The sequence below is a fragment of the Equus przewalskii genome, chromosome 29 (genome assembly GCF_037783145.1).
Source record: "Equus przewalskii isolate Varuska chromosome 29, EquPr2, whole genome shotgun sequence".
Taxonomy (NCBI): Eukaryota; Metazoa; Chordata; class Mammalia; order Perissodactyla; family Equidae; genus Equus; species Equus przewalskii.
This window is the reverse complement of record NC_091859.1, coordinates 25,780,917-25,788,438: the sequence shown is the minus strand read 5'-3', so window position 1 is coordinate 25,788,438 and position 7,522 is coordinate 25,780,917.

The following is a 7,522-nucleotide window of genomic DNA, read 5'->3' as shown; positions in this document are numbered from 1 at the left end:
TCACAGTGCATGAATATCTTCATTTTTGTATTATCAATCAGTTTCCAAAGTGCTTATACCAACATTATATGCAAGTCTCCAGTGCTCCACATTATTGCCACTTGGTATTATTTGACTTTACTTTTTGCTAATTTGGTGGCTGTGCAACATGTTTAGTGGGAAATATTTTGCTTAGTTTTCCATCTATCTGCTAAAACTTTACCGCCACACTTTTTGAAAGAGTTTCTGAAACTCCTCTCTTATAAAGGTCAAACCTGTGAGGCAATCTGATACTGCATTATTTTTGTCTTGGAGTCGTTCCACATGGAGCCTTCTGACTTCCTGCTCCAATCTGGACTAGCTACTTACTAGTGCATCTGGATCTCTTGTTTCCTGACTCCCATGTCATCCTCTTTCTGCATTTTCTCCCTCTTTTCTTGGAGCACATTCTCCAGAAGCTTCATGAGAAATGGTGTGGAGGGAATATCATTTTTGAGACCTTGCATATTTGAAAACATCTTTATTCTTCTCTCACACTTGATTTGATAGTTTGGGCATAGAATTTTGGGTTGGAAGTAATTTTCCTAAAGAACTTTGAAAGTATTATTTTATCTTCCTCTAGCTTTCAATGTTGCTGTTGAGTAGTCTGATGCCATTCTGATTTCTGAACTTCGTATATGACTTTTCTCTTTCTCTCTCTCTCTCTGGAAGCATTTAGGATTATCTCTCTATCTATGTGGTCCTGACATTTCACCATGTTGTGTCTTGATATCTCTTTAAATTCTACACACTTGGTGAGCACATTCGATCTGAAGAATCATATTCTTAAGATCTTTGGAAATTTTCTTGAATTTTCCTTTGATAAATTCCTTCCCTCCATTCTCTCTCTAGAATTCCTACAGTCAGGCTTTAGACTTTCAGGATTCAGTCTCTAATTTTCTTTTTTTTCTTTTTTTAAAGATTTTATTTTTCCTTATTCTCCCCAAAGTCCCCCGGTACATAGTACATAGTTGTGTATTTTTAGTTGTGGGTCCTTCTAGTTGTGGCATGTGGGATGTTACCTCAGCATGGCTTGATGAGCGATGTCATGTCCTTGCCCAGGATCCCAACCTGTGAAACCCTGGGCCGCAGAAGTGGAGCACATGAACTTAACCACTCAGCCACGGGCCAGCCCCAAAGTTATGTTTTTTGTTTTTTGGGTTTTTTTTTGAGGAAGATTAGCCCTGAGCTAACTGCTGCCAATCCTCCTCTTTTTGCCGAGGAAGGCTGGCCCTAAGCTAACATCCGTGCCCATCTTCCTCTACTTTACATGTGGGATGCCTACCACAGCATGGCTTGCCAAGTGGTGCCATGTCTGCACCCAGGATCCAAACCGGCGAACCCCAGGCCACTGAAGTGGAACATGCACACTTAACTGCTGTGCCACTGGGCTGGCCCCTCTAATTTTCTTTTCTTTTTGCTCCTATTTTTCATCTCTGTGTATTTTTGTTCTGCTTTATAGAAGGTTTCCTAAACTTTATCTTCTAACTCTGCAACTGATTCTTAATTTATGCTCCTATATTTTTAAATTTTTAAGTGCACCTTCTAATTCCCTCATTATCTAAGAAGGAGCATGCCAGGGCATCAGATAAAACTTCTCTGACTAAATTTATTAAGTTGGTTGATCCCACTACTTAATAACAGTACCTAGTACTCCAACTTGGAATTGATTACATTGAGTTGGTTAGAGTGAGACCCAGATAAAAAACAAAATAAAAGAATACCTGTGTGCCAAGTATTGACACATTTACACCTCTCCCAATTCAAGCCATGTGATGGCACTGGCTGTTGTACAGCTTTAAATTCCCAACTTTACTCAGTGTTCCTAGGTGGAAGGACATTAAGAAAGTGCTCTGTAGAGGAATTCTTATTCTCCTATCTTCCCTTGCCATTTCAGAAGGATATTCTCAGAGCCCCCCAGTAACTGTGATTATGATTTCAAGGTAAAGAATAAACAGACAGTAGGGAATTATGTTGGTAGTACATTTTTCTTTACTTTTCCTCTCAAAAATAGAAAAAAGAGGCTCCCCACCACTGCCCCGATAGGAAAGCATATGACTAAGTCTAGATGTTTAGATTCAGGATCCAATAAAATCACTCTCAAGTTTCCAAATTTCATTTTGAGAAATTTTTCGGAAATTCTTGATGCCAACAGGCATGGTAAGGTAGGATCAGTACAACAAGAGCCTTGGCATTTTCTTCAGGCAACAAAGAGTGCTGGGTTCTGGGGGTTTACAAAGGTGAGCAAGCAGTCCCTTTTCGTAAGAAACTGATCTTACTCTCATAGGAGATAATAAAATGACACAGATGTTTAGTAGAGGAGACACCTTTCAGGGTGTCTACCCTCCTACGTGGGAAACTAGCTCCTCTTCCCCACCCTCAGGGTGAATCTGTGCAGCCACAATGGGAACCCTGCCCATCTGGCCACTGCTGATTGGATTTGAGGTCCAGGACATGCCACCCAAGCTGCACCAATCAGATTTCCTCTCCAAGGGATTTAGAATTAGATATCAAAGGTGCTGATCAATCTCTGCTGCCCACGAAATTAAGGGCATGAGAGCACTGGCTTGGATATTTCTGACCATGTGCTTTGGCAATGCAGAGAAGACCCATCTGGAGAGAGGGGGGAAAAGGAAGCAGGCATGTAGAGTGGCTTTCCAGTTCCTGCTTTTGGACTCATGGAATCATTGAAATATTCCCACATTAAGAGCCTTAATTAAAACAACTGCAATGCTGTACCACTATGAAGGCTGAAAAGGGAGTATAAACATGCTAAGAGAGCTCAAAGCAGGAGAGAGAGTACATCTGGTTGTGGGGCAGGTAGGATTAGGAGTAGTGAAATATTTCACAAAAAATTTTGACAATTGAGGTCACCTTAAATGGTGGGTAAGATTCTAACAGGAAGAGATGGGATGAGAGCATTTACAAATGAAAGGACTCATATAAGGGAGAGAAGAATTGGGGGCATCTTCCAAGATGGATGGGGATGGTTGTCTGCTCATGAAAATTTAAGAGCTCTTTGAGTAGCTCCTATCCTTGCATGAGCTATGACATATGTCAGCACATTCTAAGTCCTTTTTCCACTTGAGAATAATTATTCGCAAGTGTTAGTCCATTCCCATTGGCCTATCTCTAGCTACTTTGCTTAAAAAAATTAGACGCTATTCAGAAAAACTCCTGTATTTCTACAAAAGAAACCTATTCAGATATGAAGTAACTAATAATGCAATGCTATAATTTTCAATATAAATTTCGTTCTTGTTTTCTGTGTCAGGATAAGTAGTAAGTAAGTATTTCCCAACTGTATGAGGTGAATAATAGGAAATTCAAACAGAATTTCACCCTGGGGAAAACTGTTTTGGCTCTGTTGATCCTCTTCTCAATATCTTTATCTATAGCCTTCAGATGGAGCAGGCCATGAATTTCCAGGGCCACCAATTACTTTTCTGGGAGAAAAGTATTTTGCCAAATTTTAAAAACACACCAAAAATGGGGCTGAAAAAAAATGTGTGCGTATATCTATTGTGGTTTAAGTTGCCAATTTTCACAAAATGTTAAATGTGAATATACTTCTAAGACTTGAGTGAACTATGCAGTTATAAGGCATTATATTAATAGGCATATTATAAACTTTTATATGTTTATAAGTACATTGATTAGAGAGAGGAATAAAGTTGAACTCAGTAAGAAAGTTCTGGAGAAAAATAGTGAGAATTTGTAGCTTGTAGCTAATATCATTTACCTTATTTAGGGAAGGATCTAGTTTTTATACTAAAATAACTTCTAGGCAACAAGCCAATGAATATTTAAATTTTAAGGCAGCTCATGTAACTCCCTCAACTGTTGACTTGTTAAGAAAACTTCTGTGAGCTTGAAATCCCGTCCTTCCTTCACCAAATGTCTGACGTGGATATAATCCCATTACAACAGATCATTGCAACATTTTCTGTATCAGGAAGAGATTTTCATATTCCAGTTATGACTCTTAAAATAATATTGTCTATATGTCCAAACAATTGGGATAGTGCCTTGTACATAATCTTAATGAGCTTTGTATTTACTCCACCCTGTATGCTAAGTGTGTTCCTAAAATCAATGCAAATTGATTTTTAAAAAAGCAGATCACATTTCAAAATGCGCTTGAGAAATGCTTTCTTCAAGGGATATGAGCAACCAGGTAAAGGGTAGTTCGCTGTGACCAGGCACCACACCTTATGCTCCATGCCCCTCCATTTTGAGTCAGCCTCTGACTGGCACTTCACTTGTGCTCCTGTCTGTTTCTATGTGGCCCTAGTGTTAGGGGTCTTTTGAGTAGTTCCTTGAGGAGAGAATAGTTGCTTGTCAAAACAAGAGGAGAAACTGGAGACTATTAATTTTAAGTAGAGAAGGGCAAAGTAGGAACTAGTCATTGTTGCGGCTGATGTGTGTTTTTAAACCTGAGAACTTCTTTGTCAGCCAAGGATGATCCATGGGGAAATAGTAAAATTCTTGGTAAACTCGTCCTTGAGAAGGAGTCTGTTTGGTGAAGATTGTGGTTAAGTTGGATGTGGCAGAGACTGCTGGTCACCTCTCAGTATTTATTCTCCCCTTCTTTCTTAGAAACAGGACCCTCAGTTTTTAGTTTGGCACATGGTCCCTTGGCACAAAGAATTCATTTCCCAGTCTCCCTTGCAACTAGGTGTGGCCATGTGACTAAGTTCTACCCAATGGGATATAAGTAGAGCTATCATATAAAATTGATGGGAAATGTCCTTAAAGGGTGTGGACATTCCCTATTCAGCCCTTTCCTTCTTCTTGCAGAGATCGAAACCAAATCTGAGGATGGCAGAACTGGAAGAGAGGAGATTGGATCCCAAACAAATTCATGTAGCCTCACCCCTCTCCCCACCCCAGTCCTGGGTTACTTATCTCTGGACATCTTTAAATGTGAAAGAGAAAGAAACATTTCTTGCTTAAGCCATTGTTATTTTGGTCTCTGTCACTCTTAGCCAAGTTCAATATTAACTGATAAAATGGGTAAGGAAAACATAATGACAAATTAAAGAAAACTTTCTTTAAGTCTAAATGAAACTTTAAAATAAGTAGTTCCTGATGTTGTTTCTCTCATTTTTCCTCCAAAATGTCTATGAAAACATAGAAAAAGATTAAATTTGCCACATGAGAAACCAGGCCTGTGCCAGTATATTTGAGAGGATTTTCTAATAATTCCTTCGTTTGTCTATTTGTATATTCAACAAGTATTGTTTTCTATTATTATTTCATTGAGGTCACATTGGTTTATAACATTGTATAAAGTTGAGGTGTATATTATTACATTTTGGCTTCTGTATATACTGCATCATGTTCACCACCAAAAGTCTAGTTTCCACCTGTCACTATATATATGTGCCCCTTTACTCCTTTTGCCCTCCTCCCACTCCCTTTCCCTCTGGTAACCACCAATCTGTTCTCTGTATCTTTATGTTTGTTTGTTTATCTTCCACGTATGAGTGAAATCATACAGTATTTGTCTTTCTCTTATTTCACTTAGCATAATATCCTCAAGGTCCATCTATGTTGTCAAAAATGGTATGATTTCATCTTTTTTATGGCTGAGTAGTATTCCATTGTGTGTGTGTGTGTGTGTGTGTGTGTGTGTGTGTGTATGTGTATGTATATATATATACCACATCTTCTTTATCCATTCATCTGTTCATGGGCACCTAGGTTGCTTCCAAGTCTTGGCTATTGTGAATAATGCTTCAATGAACATAGGGGTGCATATATATTTTTGAATTAGTGTTTTAATGTTCTTTGGATAAATACCCAGAAGTAGAATAGCTGGACCACATACTATTTCTATTTTTAATTTTTTGAGAAATCTCCATACTGTTTTCCATAGTGGCTGTATCAGTTACTACTCCCACCAGCAGTGTTTGAGAGTTCCCTGTTCTCCACATCCTCTCCAACACTTGTTTCTTATCTTTTTAATAATATCCTTTCTGACAGGTGTGAGGTGATAGCCTGTAGTTTTGATGTGCATTTCCCTAATAGTTAGTGATGTTGAACATCTTTTCGTGTGCCTATTGACCATCTGTATATCTTATTTGGAAAAATGTCTGTTCATATTCTATGCTCATTTTCTGATCAGGTTGTTCATTCTTTTCTTGTTGAGTTGTATGAGTTCTTTATATATTTTGGAAAATTAGCCTCTTATCAAATATATGATTTGCAAATATTTCTTCCAGTTGGGGGGTTGTCTTTTCTTTTTGTTCTTCATTTCCTTTGCCATGCATAAACTTTTTAGTCTGATGTTGTCCCATTTGTTTATTTTTTCTTTGTTTCCCATGCCTGTGGAGACATGGTATTCAAAAAGCTACTGCTAAGACTAATATTGAAGCGTGTACCGCCTATGTTTTCTTCCAGGATTTTATGGTTTCAGGTCTTACATCCAAGTCTTCAATCCATTTTGAGTTAATTTTTGTGTATGGTGTAAGATAATGGTCTACTTTCATCCTTTTACATGTGGCTGTCCAGTTTTCCCAACATCATTTATTGAAGAGACATCATTTATTGAATCTCCTTTGTCAAAGATTAACTGTCCATAGATGTGTGCTTTTATTTCTCGGCCCTTTATTCTGTTCCATTGATCTGTGTGTCTGTTTTTCTGCAAGTACCATGCTGTTTTGATTCCTATAGCTTTGTAGTATATTTTGAATTCAGGGAGTGCAACACCTCCAGCTTTGTTCTTTTTTCTCAGAATTGCTTTGGCTCAACAGGTATTTTTAAAAATACGTACCATGGTCTCAGGCTGTTCTAGACCAGGAAGTATAGTGGTAAACAAAACAGATAAAGTCCCTACCTTCATGGAACTTCTCTTCCAGTGGGAGGAGACAGACTACAAACAAGAAAAACAAAGAACTATGTCAGATTGTATAAGTATGTGAAGAAAAACAAAGCAAGGTAAGGGACAGGAAAGACAGATACATATTACAGATGAAGTGGTCAGGGAAGTCTTCTTGGAGGAGGTGACATTTGAGCAATCACTTGAATGAAGCGAGGGTGGGAGTTGTAGTGATATCTGAAGGAAGAGCATTCAAGGCAGAGGTTGCAACACATGCAAAGGGCCTGAGACAAAAACAGGCTTGGCATGTTCCAGGAACAGTAAGAAGATAGTGTGACTGGAGTAGAGTAAGTGGGGAAAAGAAGTGGTAGGAAAAGATGTCTGAGAGCTGGTCAAGGGCCAGTAGTATAGGATGAATTGCCAGGAGGTCACTTTTAATTGGACTAAAAAACACACTTTGTGGTCCGTTCTGAAAAGGAAATGCCTCCCTAAAAATAGATGAGAAGACGTCTTATCCCTCTACTATACTAGGTTCACAATCATAACAGCTACCCCCATCAGAGAATTGGGCAGCCAGCCGTCTGTTGTCTGGATGTTTTCCACCAAAATGCCTCTTTGTCTGTACAATCAGAGGCTGTCGCCTCCGGGGAACCTATCGTCTTGCCTAATCCTCTGGCAGGA